This window comes from Schistocerca americana, chromosome 7, assembly GCF_021461395.2.
Source record: "Schistocerca americana isolate TAMUIC-IGC-003095 chromosome 7, iqSchAmer2.1, whole genome shotgun sequence".
Lineage (NCBI taxonomy): Eukaryota > Metazoa > Arthropoda > Insecta > Orthoptera > Acrididae > Schistocerca > Schistocerca americana.
In genome coordinates, this window is record NC_060125.1 from 169,420,032 (window position 1) to 169,439,742 (window position 19,711).

Consider the following 19,711-nt stretch of genomic DNA (forward strand, 5'->3'; position numbering starts at 1 on the left):
TGCTGTAAGCTGCGGTTTTCCTGTCGTAAGGTGTATGAAATATTTTCCGGGTCCGGCCGTTGTTGCCGAGGGTTTCTAGGCGCTTTAGTCCGGATCCGCGGTGCTGCTACGGTAGCAGATTCGCATCCTGCCTCGGGCATGGATGTGTGTGATGTCCTTAGGTTAGTTAGGTGTGTGATGTCCTTAGGTTAGTTAGGTTTAAGTAGTTCTAAGTCTAAGGGACTGATGACCTCAGATGTTAAGTCCCATAGTGCTCAGAGCCATTTGAACCATTTTTTATTTTCCGGAGCTATTTCGTTTTTTTCGACCTGTACACTGAAGAAGCAGCGTTGGGTCCACTAAACGTTTGTTTTTTAACTTCTACCTGGAGCACAGATGATCTACAGATCAAAACATGGCGCTGCGAAGCCCCAACAGGGCAGAGCTCAAACAATAGTTGCAGGACTAGTTTGAATCTGAAGTCGTTACAAGCTAGGTAAATAAAGAAATGTCAGCTATCCACAAGGCGTTTTTGTCATTACAATAAGAGAACGTAAGCATGTGCAGATAGTATGTGCAAGTTTATAGTCACTTACCGTCGCTAGTGCTCTAATAACGCATGCAGGTCTGATTGGAGGGGAACATTGCAGCACATGTCGAGCAAGTCATTGGCCTTAACGTGTCACACAGACTCACAGAAGCACATACGCTCTAGTCCTCCATAGTTTTGTCTTTGTCATATCTTTCTACAATCAAAATAAATCTATCTTCGATCCCTGAAATTTAAACGTGTTTTTCGGAAGCAATCTTTTGATTGTATGCCAAGTACTGAAACTGGCAGTCCCTTCTCAAACTTATACAAATAGACAAAAGACATATTTAATAGAAACTGAATACGGTGGCGTTGTCGTCCATAGAGGTTCTATTCCTGATGACCAAATTTTGCTTCATCCTATTCCTGAGGAGTCCTTTGGCATGAGCACTGAGATGGCTTAGCATATAAGAGGATAACATCGGATTTTCGCAGCCATTAAAGTTCTTTCGAGTAATTCCTGAGTAGTACTGGAGAGGCTGGGCGCACATCGTGATATTTCTCTCATCTCAGGAGAAAGAAAACAAATGGTCGTACCACAGATAATACTTGTGGCCTACATGTGAAACTTATAGTCGCTGACCACTGAAATGCGATGGATGACTGTTTAACAGAACTGAATTACAATCTAAGACAAAAGAAACTACCACGAAAGAATTACCGGAATGAGGCGGAAAGATGTGATTACAATTTAAGAAAAACTGCCTGATTTATTCAAGAGAAAAAGCCTTACAAATTGGACAAGTCAGTAACGCGTTGAGCCACCTCTGGGCCTTATGCAAACAGTTATTTGGTTTCACATTGATTATAGAGTTGTTGGATGTCCTTCTCAGGAATATCACGCCAATAACTGTCCAATTGGCGCGTTGGATCGTCAAAATCATTAGATGACTGGAGGGCTCTGCCCACAACGCTCCAAACGTACTCATCTGGAAGTGATCTGGAGACCTTGTTGACCAAGGTAGGATTTCGCAAGCACGAAGGCGAATAGTAGGGACCCTCGCAGTGTTATGTTTCTTAGGTGTAAGCCCAGCATTGATTGCAACGAAGGGAACAAAACTGGACGTTGATCTTTCCCAGCAACCAGGAGTGCTTTTCTTTTCATAATAGGATCACTTTGGTTGTGATCCGTGGTACCTTTACAACACAGTGGCACGTCGACTATATTCCATGCCCTGTTTTGTTGCCCTCATGGGCAGTCATCCTGGACTCATAATTCAACAAAAAAAAAAAAAAAAAAAAAAAAAAAAAAAAAGAAAAAAAAAAGAGTTTGCACTGCTTGTTTCCGTGCTTGCCAAACCTTGTCCAGCCAGCAAGGTTGGGATCTCTCCCCAATTGAAAATTATGGGCAGGGCCCTCCAATCATATTAGAATTTAGAGAGCCGAAGAACCGAAAGCGCCAATTGGACAGAATTTGGCATGATATCCCTCAAGAGGACATTCAGCAACTCTATCAATGCCAGTTGAATAATTGATTTATCGACCTGTTCAATTTGTAAAGCTCTTTCTCTTGAATAATTTATGCAATTTTTCTGAAATTTTTGTCATCTGTTTGTCTGTACATGCACATCACATCTACCGATTTTCTTTCCATTCAGATAATTCCTTCATAGTATGCTTTTTTTGTCTTAGAGGATATTTAGGAATCAAATGTGGACAATCAACTACTCGGAGGATCTTCAGTTATGAAACTTGAAATAGAAAATCATGACCCTGCAAAACTACGATCGTGCACCACACTGAACTTCGGTACGGTGAAAAAGAATCTTCCACAGTTTCTGCAGGACTTGGTGACTCGTACTTGCCCTTCGACAACACTGTGTGGGATGCATTACACGGTGAACCGCCCATTTGTTTGCCAGCCGCAGCTCCGCCGTGTCGTGTCGTCGCTGAGTGACGTGGCTGCGGGCCAAGTCCTTGTACGGACACAGCGCACCAGCTGACGCTATGTCAACACGCCTAGGGATCGCCCAAGCTGCGGGAAAACCAGTCGCTGAAGCGTTACGTCCTTGCGCAATGTTTACTTCTGCGGTTACGGCGTGCCGCTGCAACTCGGAAAGCGGCGTGCAATTCGGTGAAGGACAGGCGCAAGGACTGCGGCGGGCCGCGTGAGTCGGCCGAGCACTCCATCCGGTCACTGGCCCCAGCGCCGCAACGATTCCTCTGAAGCTGCGTTTATATTGGGCGAGCGAGTCAACGCTGCACGTGCCAGCGGACATTGGAGAATCAGACCCTAGTCCAACAGAGGAGTCATCTCCTGCTGTCTCGGATACGATATCAGCATTGGTCTGCACATCGTACCTGTTGCTAGGCGTAAGGCTGTAGCTGTGCGTCCAGTTCCCACATTAGGCTTGTGTTCATAAATACGCGAAATCACCCCTGGTCGTCATTCACCACTGAGTGAGGACAAACAAGTCTGTTGTTGCAGTTATAAGACGCAGTTACGCAGTTACAGCTGCAGCGGCATGAGGGTTCGGAGTTTTGGACTCTGGCGCTCCAGTGTCGTAGCAGCTTACAGCACCAATCTGGAATCCGATAACTGTGCCCAAGACTGAATTCAGCTTTTTTCAAGCACCGGACAGTTAACCTCTGCCCACACCAAGCTACCGTTCCAAAAATTGATTTTATTTACTATCAGATGAAATTGTAGAGATCACGACGTCTCATAAAATATAAAATCAGCATCTCCATCTATACCCACACCCACATTCTGCAAAGCAGTGTGAAGTGCATGGCAGAGGGTACGTCCCACTGCACCAATTCTAAGGGCACCGAGCGAGGTGGCGCAGTGGTTATCACACTGAACTCGCATTCGGGAGGACATGACTATATCCAACATAATGACAGAACGTTCTATGCATGGAGTAAGAACGTAATGTAAAACAATCAGACAGAGAGAGAGAGAGAGAGAGAGAGAGAGAGAGAGAGAGAGAGAGAGGCAAATTTTGACCTAGAAAAACAAATATGTGATGCAAAGCTGACTTTTGAGATAAGTGTCTGTGTGTCAACCCCATGTTGGAAGGCAAAGTGAGGAAAGAACTGTATAAACTCCATATTTATAGTTTAACAGCAGTTGCCAAACGGTGTAGGATGAAGTTGAAAGTCAAAAAGGTGAGATGGTACAGACTCTGAAGTACTAGTTGGATTTACCTTTGGAGCATAGTGTCATCCACAATGATTTGAATGGCCGTATCTTGGTGTTACGCGTTTCCCCAAGCGTCAATACTTCAGATTATGTAGCACTACAGCAAATCCTTTTCCTCCAGTGCATGTTTTCCACCAAATCTACAAAGCACAGATCCATACGAGTGATCATTTGCTGAAATGCAAATGAGCTTTCGCATATCCCGTTGTCATCCCGACCACCTAATTTCTTCTTCGTCATAATACGTCAAGTAACAAACTTGCCGAAATATTGAGACCCAGTGATAAGTTTACTCGGCTGATACCACGAGAAGAATTTACCTGATATCAACGTCATACATCGGTGGTCCGTTTTTGGGACCGGGATTTGCCCCCATTATCAGCCTTCTGAACGTTTTCTGGAAATTTAGCTTCTTTCAGTGGGCAAACACATTGAGGTGACAAAAATCATGGGATGGTGGTATGCACATATACAGAGGGCGGTAGTATCGTGCACTCAAGGTATAAAAGGGCAGTGCATTTGTGGAGCTGTCACTTGTACTCAGGTGATTCATGTGAAAAAGTTTCCGACGTGATTGTGGCCGCACAACGGAAATTAACAGAATTTGGACGCGGAATGGTAGTTGGAGCTACACGCATGGTACATTCCATTTCGGAAACCGTTACGGCATTCAGTAATCCACTATCAACTGTGTCAAGAGTGTGCCAAGAATTTCACATTTCAGGCGTTACGTCTCACCACTGACAACGCAGTGCCCGACGGCCTTCACTTAACGACCGAGAGCAGCGGCGATTACTCAGATTGTCAGTGCTAACAGACAAGAAACTCTGCGTGAAATAGCCGCAGAAATCAATGTGCGACGTACGAAAAACGTATCCGTTAGGATACTGCGGTGAAATTCTCTGTTAATAGGTTGTGGCAGCAGACGACCGACACGAGTGCATTTGCTAATATTATGACATCACCTGCTGCGCCTCTCCTAGGCTCGTGACCGTATCGGTTGGACCCTAGACCACTGGAAAATGCGGACTGGTCAGATCAGTCCCAATCTCAGTTAGCAAGAGGTGATGGTAGGGTTCGAGTTGGCGCAGACCCCACGAAGCCATGGACCCAGATTGTCAACAAGGCACTGTGCAAGGTAGTTCGAAAATGGTTCAAATGGCTCTAAGCACTGTGACACTTAACATCTGAGGTCATCAGACCCCAAGACTTAGAACTACTTAAACCTAATTAACCTAAGGACATCGCACACATTCATGCCCGAGGCAGGATTCGAACCTGTGACCGTAGCAGCAGCGCGGTTGCAAGCTGGTGATGGCTCCCTAATGGTATGGGCCATTTTACATTAAATGGGTTGGATCCTCTACCCAACTGAAACGATCATTGACGGGAAATGGTTATGTTCTGCTACTTGGAGAGTATTGGCAGCGATTCAGGGACTTCAGTTATGGATGAGAATGAGCCATGTCCACGGGGCATAATTGTTCGTGATTGGTTTGATGAGAATGCTGGACGTTTCGAGCGAATGATTTGGCCACCCAGATCGCCCGAAATGAATTCCACGAAGATTTGTGGGACATAATAGGGAGGTCAATTCGCCTACAAAATCCTACACCGGCAACACTTTCGCGATTAAGGACGGCTGTAGAGTATTTTATGCCACATGGAGTATGGTGCGCTACACTTGAAAGTATCTAACCAAAATTGTTTCCTATTTAATTTAGTGAAAGTATCAATGACAAGATTGTTTCAAATTAATTATTCAACAAACCTGCATCTGACTGCGTCTGCGAACTTGTTTCTTGCACACTTCCATTGTACCAGCAATGAAACATGTATTTGACTCAGCAGTCAAGTTTAAGAGAATAATGCCGTTTGTCCAATGGCATTAACATGGTACTGAAAAATTAACTTTTGGCCCCGATGTTTACTTAATGAAATAATATCTTGCCTTGAATAATGCCAGTTGTGCAATGGCAGAAAATTGCTCTGATAACTTTATTTATACCAAAATCGATTTCAAACCATGAACTGCACATACATATTGCATAGAGGCCTCAGTTTCTTTACGGTCTTTCAATGGTGAGTAACTTTACTTTATAACTCATTTTCATATTCAATACAAGCAAAGGATGTGGATTATGATTCAGGCTGTTAGATTTAAACCCAATGTTGATCTCAATATATACATTGTTAAAATTTTAAGTCATACACAAAACCTACCATTCCCAACATTTTTGTAGCACGAATCACTCTTACAAGAAAATTTTACAAAACGCTTACTGCGTCAAAATTTGGACATACAAATCCTAACTCTGAACATTATCTAACAAAAACCATTTTTGAAATCATCATATATCTTCTCTCATTTTCGTTTGGACATACAAATCCTAACTCTGAACATTATCCAACAAAAACCATTTTTGAAATCATCATATATCTTCTCTCATTTTCGTGCTTAAGTTTGCTCAGTGTAACTGCGCAGCGAGCGCGACTCCTACCTTAAAGCTGTCAGCACACGTCTGCTTCCTCCGGGCACCTAGCTGCGACTCACGAGTTTTTACTACGCGCGCCCTGCTCTCTTAACCATCAAAGATCCTCCTACTCAAAGATATTATACTCATTACACCTTGTGACTGGCAACTGCCGACTTTATTTTCTGGATCTACCCTGATAAGACCTTAGCACATACCTTTCACACTGTTCAAAAAGAAGGTCCGACAAGATATTAGAAGGTATCTCATGACATTTGTCACCTCAGTGTATCATGAAGTTGGAGTACTTTCCAACAAAGATAGCCGGCCGCTGTGGCCGAGTGGTTCTAGGCGCTTCAGTCCGGAACCGCGCTGCTGCTACGGTCGCAGGTTCTAATCCTGCCACGGGCATGGATGTGTGTGATGTCCTTAGGTTAGTTAGGTTTAAGTAGTTCTAAGTCTAGGGGAATGATGACCTCAGAAGTTAAGTCCCATAGTGCTTAGAGCCATCCAACGAAGATATGTAATAATCGATCGCCAGACAGTAAAAGCAGTCTCGCAGAAAATGTTCCTCTTATAGCCGAATACCGTGGTAAAAATTTCTTTCTGTTAGCCGTGTGTTCAGATTTTGGTTCGGTCTCTGTAATTGTTATAAACCGGTTAACATTGGCTGTCAAGAGGGCGAAGTTGGAACGGGTGGAAGCAGTTTACTGTCAAGATCGGTGGATACTTCCGCGCATAATTTATCTCACAGGAAATTCAGGAGCGTGTTATGTGGAATTACAAGAAGCGGTCGCTACAAGTAACTTTTTTTTCCTATTTAGAGAAATTTATTTAACCAGAACCAATTTAGGGTTGAAACATCAAGTAAAAGTATCTCGTTCGAATTCATTGAAGCAAATGCGTTTCGCTGCATTTTCCGATAACTTCCGAAGAAAAACTGCACCGTTAATCTGGCCGCTCTCCTGCGCCGCAGACGGTGGAGCGTAGTCGCCGCGTAAATCTTGAGTTATCTGCAGCCTGCAGGCCGGCCTGTCTTATCTACAATCTCTCTCCCTGCGCTGCGCACTTAAATTTATTGCTACATGTGCTACGGACGCTGGTACAAGTTGCCTTGTTCGTTTTCACTACTATTGTTTTGCAATAAAAATTCATTATTAATTCTGGAAAGGAAGCTAAAAGGTATGCATTCCAACTTAATTCACGTTTGATAGTGAAAAAAAAAAAAACCCATCGTAATCTCTAGAAACATGCCTATCTCATCCCACATCTTTTTCTCATACCAGTTCCTTACCGATCCCCTCTGCATCCGACTCATCACTTAGAAACAATTACCAGGAGTCCACAGCGTCATCATCATCCTATCAGTTTTACACTACATGTGTCACCATCTCTTCAAATTAATAACATCGTTCGTCACTAAAGTCAGTGCATTTATTAATCATAGACTGAAGAGCGGCTGTAAACCCTTCCGCCTTTCTCCGTTGGTGGGAATATATATAACATGAAACTAGCGACTTACATTTTTTTTTTCTGGGGCTGTTAAAATGTTTAGCAAGATGTCATTATATTCTTCATTTACGTGGCCACAGTATTGCTTTACATCTGTTAAAGATACTAGCTGAAAAGCACTCGCTTCGCTTTGTCTTTTTTCCTTTGTTTTCTAACTTGGGAAAGTATGAAATTTATCATCTCATTTGCATAACATTTAACTGATTCAAAATACAGTGTTATATATTACATTTGCTGTTTTGCTCCCAGATGCAAAGAAGATAAGTTTCGTGGTTGTACTACTTGGAGCTTTATTGATAGTCGTACTTACGCTAATCTTACCGGAAATTGGTGCCTTTTAAAGCTGAACGATAAGTTAGTTTTAAAACGACTGAAATTCGCCGTATGAGTACTGACTAGCTTTTTTCCGGATTCTACGCGTCTATGCTGTTCTTTACAAAGCTTTTTGCGTGTGCATACCGGGAGCATGGAGGAAATTTAGTCATTATGTTGGGAAGTTTCCGCTTTCGTATAGGTTTGTCGTTGTATCATTGTATTTAAATTTTTTTCCTCCTTTGGTATCATATTCTGTATGTCGAACCTGGTGGTCATCTGTAAGACGTGTAGCTGGGAACCGAATGATCGCGGAATCGAATTCCGGCTGGACCACGGAAATTTTCAGCCGGCCTTCAATCTGAACTTCACCTCTCAACGATGTGAGGATTCGCCAGAAACAATACGTTAAACGGTAGGTCCCCTTTTCCCGGTTGGATAACTAGGCTACGTTAGGTGCACGCGGCAACAGAGCCACACGCAATTATTGTTATATTCTGTTCCGCTGATTTGTTCGTTGAACTACGTCGTTTTTTGTTGCTAAAATGTATCGATACACGACCGTTATTTGTTCACGTAATTTCTGTGCTCCTTTGTCTTTACTACGTCACAGACTTCAGGGGTTAAAACTTTTGCCGGAGTGTTATTCAATGCGATTTATGCCATTTCTAATATGTATAAATAACATTCGAGAAAGTTTTACAACATTCGTTAAAATATTTCGTACTAAATATTAACACTAAATAATAACTTCGATTTTGGCGTTCGCGTTTCTATTTATTCATTAAAACACCGGCAGTGGTCTGGGATGAAACATATTTACCTTTTTGGATTGCTTTCTAGATGTAAAAACAGTTCGTTAAAAAAGACATTGAAGTGTGATTTTTACTCACAGCCTTTTTATTTGATTTCCGCTTCCGCTAACAAAAGGAGTTTCAACCTTACACAATTTCCAGATATTCGTGCGTTTGGAAAAGATGTTTTTGGCCGATTTCAAGTTATCTTGCAGCAGTACACATTTATTGATGTGAAATGTGACAAAATATATCGCCACTAGCGTTTATTTACGTTTTCCTAGACAGGAGAAATATGACTGTGTGTGTAGTGTTGCCATCTTATTCCCTAGTTTTCGTTTTCACTTTCCCTAAACAAAACGTTCTTTAGATCTTTGGTTTGAAAAATGTCTGTTATGCCTTTACTTGTGTTCATATGTATTTATATGTATTTATTTAAGTGCTATCGAACACGGCAATGCTTCGCAATTACTAAGTGTGTATGAGAACTGAATATACATCCTAATCTGAGGTACCCCTGGAAATTGTGTCAGGAGGCAAACTGCGGCTCCTCCTTGCCATTTTACCCACTTTTGATGGAATGGAACACTGAAATACGATAAATCACGCAGGATATGAATGAAAAGACTTTTTGTTTTCGTTGTTGTTTTAAAGCTTTCGTGACCTGTGGGCCTGATTCATATACTTACTTCAGCACCCGGGCTGCCTGGTCACGTGGTGTGAGAACAACGCTCCTAACGAATAAAGTGAAAACTAATCGTCCTTGATGAATGGTTATGGAGCAAAGCACTCGTATCAATCGAACCCTTCTCCCGAAACGCCACGCCAACAAATTATTCTTCAAAACATTTTGTGAGTACATCCATTTGTGTTTACCGCATCGTCGGATTTTTCCATTTATTTACGTGTCGGGAAAATTGTTCCTTTACTTGCGACCCTTTAAAATACCTGTCTTAAAAAACTTCCGTTGCAAAACTGGGTTTGCTCATGCGAGGATTCAGGAAAACTTTCACTGGTCTGTGTCATGAGCTGCAAACCCGAAAGCGGCCGGGCGTCGGCGGAAATAAAGGAAAACATATTCTGGGCCGAGTACAATGCGAGCGCCTCGCGCTCTCTACCACGAATTTCTTCCGCGGGCTGGATTGAAACCAATCGCAGGCCGATTCCGACATTATTTTGCATAATTTTCATATGCGGATGGGCAGCATTAAAAGTTTCGGACGTTTCAAATTTCGTAGTAGCATTCTAATAATAAGTAGACGAGCCGTAAATACAACTTTCCTAATGTACAAGTTTTCTGGCAAAACCAGCTATGAGGATTAATTTTTGTTTCAAACTTTATATACAAAAAACAATATGCGAGGAACAATTTGTATAATGTATTTCATGGCCTGCTATCGTAATTTAAACCGACTGCGAGAAAGAAATGATATTGCACATTTTCGCAGCACAGCACATCATTTTCATCTTCGAGGTCGGTTCCATTAGTAAACCTTACATTGGTGTTGAAACAATACCACAGGTCAGTCTGAATGTTAGTTAACAGATAGTGAGAAAATTTAACCCTAACATCAGCTATGTATTTCTCGTAACGCACATTACCAAGGGGGAAGTATTTTAAACATACCATAAAAAATTGAAACAAAAAAATTCGTTAATTGTTGTTGACGTGTATTAAAAATATACTTTCTGAAGAGATACTCATATGTAAGTAGAGTCCAGAATCTGAAAATATCTTTCAGCACACTCTTAGTAATATCAACACGCTTTCAATAACGTGTACTTCCGACGGGGTGTATTTTATGTCAACTTAAACTGTCAAAAATGCAAAAATTTATTAATTGTTGTTGAGCTTTACTCAACATATATTTATGTGTAACAAACGTCCTGAAAGTAAAAATATTGAATGTGAAATTCAGTGAGGAAGTCAACATAGAAGACATAAATTTTTGGCTAAGATTAACTGAAAAATCTAACATATTTATGGAATCTGGTACAATAATTTATTAAAAACAAAAAATATTTTCTCTAAATTTTAAAGGAGAAAGTAATTGACTGGATTGTAATATTTTCGAAAAGTAGAAACAAAGTAAGCCCCCACCCCCTTGGTATTGCGAGATTAGAGTACATCGAATTACGTAAATGCGATGTAAGAGTAGTGTTGGAGTTAATGCTCTAAGTAACTCCTGTAATGACCGCGAGCTCATTAGTCTATATGAGTAATAGGATTAAGTTCGCACCACGGAGCGTCGTGGTCAATTGACCACATGACAGCAGCTGCAGTCAACAGTCTTGGCTGGTACAGAATGATTTTAATGCATTGGTAATTTAGTGACAGACAGTACTGTTTTTCAGGAACTTATCGCTTACAAAGCGTTTGTGTAAAAGAAGAAGATCAACATCGCGTCGACTACCAAGTTATTAGGGAGGGAGCACAAGCTATGGTGAGGACGAAATTTTGTTGTGTGGTTTTCTGAGGAACCATCACTGCATTCTCCGTAATCAGCTCATAGAGGAACCACGGAAGGCCAGTATCTCAATGACGAGACAGGTATCTCAAGGGGTACACAGGCAATCATTTTTCCCTCGCTCCATTTGGTTAACAAACAGGATAGTGTTAATCCCAGTAACGGTACAAGGCATACGTTGCACGAGGGCTTTCGAAGTTCTGTATGAAGCTGTAGGTGTAGATGAGTATATTCCACGATTTTGTTCACGTATCATTTTGCAGCCGTAGTAAACTCTCTAAAATAAGTCATTATCCGTATCTGTGAAATATTTACAGAAATGTGCTGCAGGGCGATTTCTGTTAAATTGTCATTTGCATTTCAATGTTTCTGCTACGTTAAGGCATGTAGACATCTGAAAGAATCCCGTATGACGGCGTTAGGTAACCTGTGATATTGGGCGTTGGACTAGCATATACTAGTTTATACTATGTGCTGTCTAAGATTCGACTTAGATGGTAGTTTGAAATTGACATGTTAATCGAAATCTGTGTGGAGCACATTGAAATAGAGGGTATACGTTGCAAAGCGGAAAAGCTGCCCGCGATATCAATACTGTTGTGCTAAGTGTATGGTATATTAAGCTAAACTCTTAAATAAGAAAACGAATAGTAGTAGGAAATCCCACGGTTTTTCGGCTTCGTGGTGCGACGTGCAGATTATATCACTGGCACTCGTTTTTCCTTAAGAATACGTCGGTTTTATTGTAGTATTGCGACTGCATTGATTTGCATGCCCGCATTCACGCACTGTGAATCTTATGCTTGCCAAAGATTCTTTGTTTGGCTGCTGCTTTCCTTATTAGTTATGTGATATCTGTGATTTTCACCTTAAAGCAGGAACATCTCTGGAGGGAGCATATCGTACAACGTACGACGCCTACGTCAAACGTAAATTGTTACGCGAGTTACGCATGATGCTGTCTGATAACACTCCGAACTGAGACCGAAAATTTTGTTATTACACTTAATTGCGGTGTTTTTACACTTTTATTTATTAGTAACAGCAAAGGTAAATAACTATTGTTGGTAGGTTCCAAATCGAAATATGTCAATGGAGGAGAAGTTAGTTTTCGTAAGTAAGTACCACAAAGGTATAATAATGGTTTAGTGAAAGGTACATTATGTGTCAAAAATATTGAGACACAATGTAATAAAGAATTAACATCATCGTGCTAATATATGTGACTTTATGCCCACACATTTGTGAGTCAGATGTAGATAAATTCGGTTTTCCGGGAGTGAGCTGTTAGTCAACCCATTGAATCTATAAACTTTTCGAGCAGTTTCCACCTACAGGTAAGATATGGATGTTACAGTATGAAGCACCTGAGGTTACATACGTACAGGTTTCCAAGCGACAACGCTTCTTTTAAAGTAGTCGCAATAGTAGTCATTAGTAGTAGCAGTATCTATGGCGTGGATTGAATGTGCCAGATTAATATTAAAGTGAAACATAAGGCACCAAAAAGTAAAAACTGGAATAATTTCGACCTAATAATATATCAGTTTCTGATAGGTTGCTAATATGCTGCATGTCATAGCTCCAATTTTGGTGTTTTTCGAGGCACTTTCATTTTGGCGTTGTATAATTGACTGAAACAGAACTTGACAATAAAGTGAAACGCAGTACAAAATCTAAAAACAATATCAATAGGCAGCCTTTCAATTGCTATTAAAAATGGACATTTGAGCCTGGAATTTCTGGGAAACAAGTGAAATGCGATTGCATTTTATCCGTACAAAGCTTTAAGATACTGAATGCAAATTATTGCGATCCCTGTGAAATGCAATTTAAAATTCACAGTGCTTTTTGAACGAGATCCGTCTGTACTAACGAGCTAATGGCATTCAGAATCTGCATGGTCACGTGATTTTGGAGTCAATGTATGTTAGTGAAAATGTCTGTCTACACATCTGAAAGCCCACTCCATAAATATTTCTACTCTGAGGTTCTCAGCGTTTAGCGGCTTTCCATTTACGCTTGCGTCATCTGGGAACAATTGAGCGATGCAGCCCTCTGTTTCGTCAGCGCAATCATGTCGACGCTCGTTATGCGTAGCGCAATTGCTCCACAGGAGCCGTTAACGTTATCGTGGCTGAACTCCGTGAAACAGGAAACAGCTGCACTTGCGTTTATAATTCCTAGAGGCGGGGCTGTAATCGGGAAACTCCCATGTTAGGTTTTTTACGCCATATTTAATTAGAGGTTCGCTACATTACTGGAGTATTATGTAAAAAAATGCTGGGAAAGTAATTTCAGGTCTATCAGAATGAAAACTTTTATTTTAAAAGAAATTTTTTGAATTTCAGTTGTTTTAACGCTTAGTCTAATATTTTTTGGAGAACAGTCATGTACGTCAGGATCATACCAAAATTTCCAGTTCCTCTATTCTAGCCGAGATTTATTTAGACTTCGCGGAAACTTAGAATATATTATTACACAATTATCATAATATGTTATTATACCCTGGAACATATATGAATTTTCGCTGCTTTATTGTGGAATTCAATACCAATCGGATGAGCCCTCGTTCGATATAACTCACGTGTAACACAAAACTGTCTTATTTGTTTCGAATCAAGTGCGTTATACGCAGCTGAAGCATGCTAAGATTCTCATCTAGATTTTTATGTGTGTACCAGACGCAAACAAAAATTTCTTAGTTTTCGGGTTACGGTGATAACACGGACTATATTCTTGAATATATCACTAATGAAGTGATCTGTTTTACCCATGGTTCTGATGATCTATATCTTCCAGGAGAAAAAAATGCACTTCTTAATACTGTAAGAAAGAAAGATTTTAGGTTGTACCTTGATGTCAGGAGACACAGTTTATGATGTAAAGGGAAGATTAAAGAATAATTAATTCATTAATGAAATGTCGTGTGGCGAGGGCCTCCCGTCGAGTAGACCGGTCGCCTGGTAGAAGTCTTTTTCGTTGACGCCACTTCAGCGACTTGCGCGTCGATGGGGATGAGATGATGATGGTGATGATGATGATGATGATGATGATGATGAAGACAACACCCAATCTCTGAGCGGAGAAAATCTCCGACCCAGCTGGGACTCGAAATCAGGCCCCACTGCACAGCATTCCGCTACACTGACCACATTTTCTTTTCTTTTTCTTTTCTCGATCTCATGTTGTTCGTAACTGTTCGTTCCATAACGCTTGTTCAAGTTCGTCGTTCCATTAACACAGTTTTTTTATTCCAGAGGGCGGCTAACCCTCTGACCCAACACGCTGAGCTACCGTGGAGGCGACCACTGAGCTATCGAAGCGGGCAATTCAATAATGAAGCAAATAGAAGTAAGGTTATAAATCATAAAGAGTGCACAGAAATGAATATTATAGGAATAGAGATTTTTGGTGAACTACGTCGCTGGGGAAAAAGAGTTCGATGTTATACCCAAAGAAGTAGCAGCAAAGTACTTACAGCTCCCAGTATCACTATAATGACTTACTAAAGATGTCTGGTTAAGGGGCAAAAAGAGGCCTGGAGGCCCTAAGCTTGCGTGGTGGAATAAATGAATAAATAAATAAAAATGAGTATGAGTAAATGCTATAAAGAGCTGTAAATTCTGTAGTGTTATACGTAATTGAGGAGACACTAACTTCGAGAAAACTTCGCAGATTGTCACACTAGTCTGGACTTGAGTTTGCAGAAAAACTTCAGAAAAGAAGTGAGGGATTTAGTTTTAAAAGATGCCGGCTTGAATAGATGGTGACCTGTAATGTTTAGAAGAGTGCGTAGAAGAGTGCATCAGAACTCAATTACTGATTTATTGGAACTGATATGTAATTTGACACACTGTATATAGATGTCAACTAGTTGACTCTGTGAGAAGTGTCGAACAAAAATTACGAATAACGTTTACACTAATGGCCATTAAAACTGCTGCCCCAAGAAGAAATGCAGATGATAAACGGGTATTCATTGGACAAATATATTATACTAGAACTGACATGTGATTACATTTTCACGCAATTTGGGTGCATAGATCCTGAGAAATCAGTACCCAGAACAACCACTTCTGGCCATAATAAGGGCCTTGATACGCCTGAGCATTGAGTCAAACAGAGCTCAGATGGCGTGTACACTTACAGCTGCTCACGCAGCTTCAACACGATACCACAGTTCATCAAGAGTAGTGACTGACGTATTGTGACGAGACAGATGCTCGGTCACCATTGACCAGACGTATTCAATTGGTGAGAGATCTGGAGAACGTGCTGGCTTTCTGTATCCAGAAAGGCCCGAACAGGACGTGAAACATGCGGTGGTGCATTATCCTGCTGAAATGTAGGGTCTCGCAGGGATCGAATGAAGGGTAGAGCCACGGGTCGTAACACATCTGAAATGTAACGTCCACTGTTCAAAGTGCCGTCAATGCGAACAAGAGGTGGCCGAGACGTGTAACCAGTGGCACCTCATACCATCATGCCGGGTGATACGGCAGTATGGCGATGACGAATACACGCTTCCAATGTGCGTTCACCGCGATGTCGCTAAACACGGATTCATCAGAAAAAATGACATTTTGCCATTCGTACACCCAGGTTCGTCGTTGAGTACACCATCGCAGGCGCTCCTGTCTGTGATGCAGCGTAGAAGGGTAACCGCAGCCATGGTCTTCGAGCTGATAGTCCATGCTGCTGCAAACGTCGTTGAACTGTTCGTGCAGATGGTTGTTGTCTTGCAAACGTCCCCATGTGTTGACTCAGGGATCGAGACGTGGCTGCACGATCCGTTACAGCCATGCGGATAAGTTGCCTGTCATCTCGACTGTTAGTGATAGGAGGCCATCGGGATCCAGCGCGGCGTTCCGTATTACCCTCCTGAACCCACCGATTCCATATTCTGCTAACAGCCATTGGATCTCGACCAACGCGAGCAGCAATGTCGCGATACGATAAACCGCAATCGCGATAGGCTACTATCCGACCTTTATCAAAGTCGGAAACGTGATGGTACGCATTTTTCCTCCTTACACGAGGCATCACAACAACGTTTCACCAGGCAACGGGGGTCAACTGCTGTTTGTGTATGAGAAATCGGTTGAAAATTTTCCTCATGTCAGCACGTTGTAGGTGGCGCCACCGGCGCCAACCTTGTGTGAATGCTCTGAAAAACTAATCATTTGCGTATCACAGCATCTCCTTTCTGTCGGTTATATTTCGCGTCTGTAGCACGTCATCTTCGTGGTGTAGCAGTTTTAATGGCCAATAGTGTAGCTTGTTAGATTTTTAGCTTGTGACAGTGCCCCAGTACCTATCTCTCTCTCTCTCTCTCTCTCTCGCTCTCTCTACTTTCCCTTACTGGTTTAGTAAATGTTACATTGTTTTCTGTGAACAGGAAAGACGAATAGGTGTCAATGGTAACCTTAATGAGTGCAGTGAGGTTCAGTAATAGGTTGAGCAGAACTCTGACGCCTCCTACGTGAAACTGTCGCTGTACATTGCGCCTTCGTAGTTTCCAATGGGAGTCAGTATTACAGAACTTCGTTCCAGAGGTTTTTCTTGTTGACATTCATGGACTATGGGGAAGGGGGGGGGGGGGGGGAAGATTCTAGACCACATGAACCAGGAGCCGCCTCGCCGCTCAAGGAAGTAACGCTACGTTAAGCTACAGTAAAGAGCGAAGAGTGCGGCAGCAGGGAGTGTGTGCAGGGCGTTCACCTGCCCCCACGACGCCTCCGTACATCCACTGGAGCTTGTCTGCCCCCACGCGCCGGCTGATTTGCAAGACCCGACACTGGCAGCTGGCGCTGCCTTTTCTAGCGCGTCTAGGAAACTAGCCGAGCGCGGGAATGTGGGCGACGCCTGCGAAATGCGAGCACAGCACTTCGTCGCTCACTTTCCTGTCCGGTTGAGTTTATCTATGCTACACTCAAATAAAGCAGTCATCAGCCCGTTAGCTTGGCACCACCGTGCTTTGCAGATAGCTGTAACACCTTCTTTATCTCAGAGACTTAATGCACGTGGTCTTGTTTTTTTAAATTTCGTGACAGATCAAAACTGTGTTTCGGACCGAGACTCGAACCCTGAACCTTGCTTTTTGCAGGCAAAAATCTACGGATGGGGACCGTCTAGACGGGACTCACGACCCGCCGTCACAGCTTTACTTCCGCCAATACCTCATTTCCTTTACGGAAATTCTCCTGCGTACATTAACAAAAGGGATGAAACTTCCTCGTAGATTAAAACTGTGTGCCAGACCGAGACTCGAACTCGGGACCTTCGCCTTTCGCGGGCAAGTGCTCTACCAACCTGGACTATCTACTTTCAACAGAAATAGCCATTTAGATATTCTCAGTTGTTTATTAATAAGCAGTTAGTATTTAGCGAGATTAATCTTAAACCAGCTTAAACTAAACAAATCATTAGCAAAAACCCGAGGGAGGTGGCGCAGTGGTTAGCACACTGTACTTGCATTTGGGACGACGACGGTTCAATCCCGCGTCCGGCCATCCTCATTTAGATTTTCCGTGATTTCCCTAAATCGCTTCAGGCAAATGCCGGGATGGTTCCTTTGAAAGGGCACGGCCGACTTCGTTCCCCGTCCTCCCCCAATCCGATGAGACCGATGACCTCGCTGTCTGGTCTCCTCTCTCAAACAACCCAGGTCCCGAGTTCGAGTCTCGGTCCGGCACACAGTTTTAATCTGCCAGGAAGTTTCATATCAGCGCACACTCCACTTCAGAGTGAAAATCTCATTCTGGGAACATCGCCTAGGCTGTGGCTAATCCATGTCTCCACAATATTCTTTCTTTCAGGTGTGCTAGTTCTGTAAGGTTCGCAGGAGAGCTTCTGTAGAGTTTGGAAGGTAGGAGAGATACTGGCAGAAGTAAAGCTGTGAGGACGGTGCTTGAGTCGTTCTTGGGTAGCTCAGTGGTGCCGGCACAGTAGCTCAGCTTGATCAGTCAGAGAGCTTGTTGGCCTCTGTAATAAAAAAAACAACAAAAACTGAGCGGAAGGATCAACAAACGAACTTGACCGAATGTCATATGACGTCCGCAACGACCAAACACAAAGATCAACAACGAACAAAATGAAAAAAAAAAAGAAAAAAATGGTAGAGCACCTGTCCGCGAATGGGAACGGTCCTGATTTCGAGTCTCGGTCTGGCACACAGTTTTAATCTGTCAGGAAGTTTCATATCAGCACACACTCCACTGCAGAGTGAAAATCTCATTCAACAAAAGGGATATTTCAGAGAAATAATTTTTTTGAAGTCAGTTTTCTAACTGGTTTCCTGCGGCCCGTCACAAATTCTCATTTATAGCCAACGTCCTTATTTCAGATGTATTCCACTCTGTCTTCTCTACTGTTTGCGCCGGGAGATCCTAGCCACACATTAAAAACCATGCAACTTATTCCCTGATGTAACATCCTGTCCCTTCCTTTTGTTAATATCTTTCATATGTTGCTTTCTTCACCGATTCTGCGGATAACCTATCAGTTCAACCATTTTTCAACATGCTTCTATAACGAAACACCTCAGATACTTCAAATGGCTCTGAGCACTATGGGACTCAACTGCTGAGGTCATTAGTCCCCTAGAACTTAGAACTAGTTAAACCTAACTAACCTAAGGACATCACACACATCCATGCCCGAGGCAGGATTCGAACCTGCGACCGTAGCGGTCTCACGGTTCCAGACTGCAGCGCCAGAACCGCGCGGCCACTTCGGCCGACTCATATACTTCGTTTCTCTTATTTTTCGATTTTCCCAAAATCCATAATTCACCAGTATACAATGCCGTGCGCCAAACGTACATTCACAGAAATATCTTCTTCAAGCCAAGACATTAGAAGATGTTTTTTGACCATGAACGCCTTCCTTGTCTTGCTAGTTTGGTTTTGACGGCTTTCCTGCTTCCCCGTAATGGGTTATTTTGCTTCCAAGGTAGCAGAATTCCTTCATTTCGTTTAATTTTTGGAGACAAATTTTGATATTATGCTTTTCCCATTTCACATTTCTACTACATCTCATTACCTTCTGCTTTCCTCGGTTTATCAAATCGTTCACATGGCTCTAAGCCCTATGGTACTTAACATCTGAGGTCATCAGTCCCCTAGTCCTAGGATTACTTAAACCTACTAACCTAAGGACATCACACACAGCCATGCCCGAGGCAGGATTCGAACCTGCGACCATAGCAGCAGTGCGGTTCCGGACTGGAGCGCCTAGAACTGCTCGGCCACAGCGGCCGTCTTCGGTTTATCGTCAGTGCAAATTATGTCCTCTTTCACTTTCATTGAGAACAGCAGTATCGCAAACATCTTGTCATTGAAATCGTATCCTCCTGAATTTTAATCCTACGACTGAACCTTTCTTTTATTTCCGTAATTGATTCTTAGAGACACAGATTGAACTGTAGGGGT

At 42.4% G+C, this 19,711-nt stretch overlaps 1 protein-coding gene across 1 annotated transcript in view; it reads right to left on the bottom strand.

Annotated features, from left to right (window-relative positions):
* LOC124621839 (synapsin) overlaps positions 1-19,711 on the bottom strand; it is an 810,142-nt gene that overhangs the window by 285,918 nt on the left and 504,513 nt on the right. The window lies entirely within an intron of this gene.